We start from the raw sequence: 1,705 nt of genomic DNA on the forward strand, positions 1-1,705 counted from the left end.
ATCCCCACTGCCAACAGCCTTCCCACTCTTTATAGTGTCTGACAAGTTCATAAAATTATGTGGAGTATGTGTATGTATATAGCTGTATGTATATAGGTGTATAGAGATGCATCACTGTCATGTTAACAAAGCCATGCTCCGTGTTGGCTGGGGTAACAGCAGCCCACCTCTGCACCAGAGCCAACAGCAGGTGCATTATGTGGGCTCTGGCCTCAAGAGGCACAGACCACACTACACTCACAAACGACTGATTGCCTGCTTTCTGAGAAATTCACCCCAGCTAGGAAGTTTGAAAAGTATATCCAGTGTAAAGTTAATTTTAGTACTTCTGTGTTTTAACCTCCACTACCCAGTCTAATAACTAACTACACTATCATTTGTGCTGAACATTTAATTAAAAGCATTTTTGGATTATTTACTTCACTAGTTTGGACCATGAAAGAGGTGATGTGCCAACATTCCAGCAGCGACACTTCAAGCTGCTTGGAAGCTGTGGGCCCCATCTTCCAAGTCCACAAAGCAGGCTGAGTAGAAAGGTGTGAGAGGAAACAATCCCCAAACCTGGCTTATGTAGTTCGTGGGTAAAAGACTGCAAAACATTCAAAATATGTAAAGGAACAGAATAGGTGACAGGAGAGCACGAAACATCCAGGAACAGACAGATGTTGTAAGTTCCACCTTTTACTGTGAAGAATATAATACATAGAAAAAGAGGCAGACTGGTAGGAATAAAGAGATGGAAGGGAGCTAGTACAAAGTACAGAGCAATAAAACCATAACAAGAGCAAGACCCAGTTGTTCTAAAAGATGCACTGTGTCTGTTCAACGGCAGAGCTACTCAAATGCCATAAGATATGGAAAGCATCTATATGTAGCTGTTGGTATTAATCCCTGCTTTGTAATGGCAAAACAGACTTTTCAAGTCTGCGTCAGTTTTGTACTGAGGCTTACAGCATCTGCCCAGTGCATGGCTAAATAAGGATTCACATGTTATTGAAAAATAATTGTCCTCTCTTGGGTAGTTTCAGCCCTGCATTACTATATGAATGTAAAATAGCTGACATTGTGATCTGTCAGAAGAGGGTTTCTTAGACATTCCTAATGATGTGTTTATTATGTACTTAGCTGTGTTTGCTATTTGAAAAAATTTTCACTGTTGTGCTGGATTTCTATATAGTCTAATAAATAAGTAACAAAATAAGTTTTTTTAAAAAGTCCAGAATAACCTGCAAACTTTAAATATTGCAACCTATCAAACAAAAACACAGATTTCAGATACATCACAAAAGAAAGGTGCTGAGAATATTGGTTTTTTCCCAGATTTTTTTCCTCTATTAAACAAAAGAGAACAATTTCTACACAGGTTTAAAAAGCTGCACATCTTTCACAGAACATATGATTTTCAGGAATGTGGGCACCCTTTTTATTTTCATAAAAATGATGAGCATCTACAGTTGATTTCAGTGGCAAACAGGAATACTCTGAAACTCAAGCTAAAGCTAGCGGTAACTGCAGTAGCGCCAGTGGGAAGTAATAGCTGCGGATATGCAGACCAAAGCAATTAGTGCCGAAGACCTAACACCATGCTCTACACATCTCAGGGGTTTTACATAAACTTAGCTGCAGCCTGGTGCTGTGGACAGAATGCCAACTAGCTGTTGGAGCGCACCAGGTGCCCCCAGAGCCGCCTTCTGCTCTATCTGCC

The sequence above is a fragment of the Pterocles gutturalis genome, unplaced genomic scaffold (assembly GCF_000699245.1).
Source record: "Pterocles gutturalis isolate BGI_N339 unplaced genomic scaffold, ASM69924v1 scaffold6869, whole genome shotgun sequence".
Lineage (NCBI taxonomy): Eukaryota > Metazoa > Chordata > Aves > Pterocliformes > Pteroclidae > Pterocles > Pterocles gutturalis.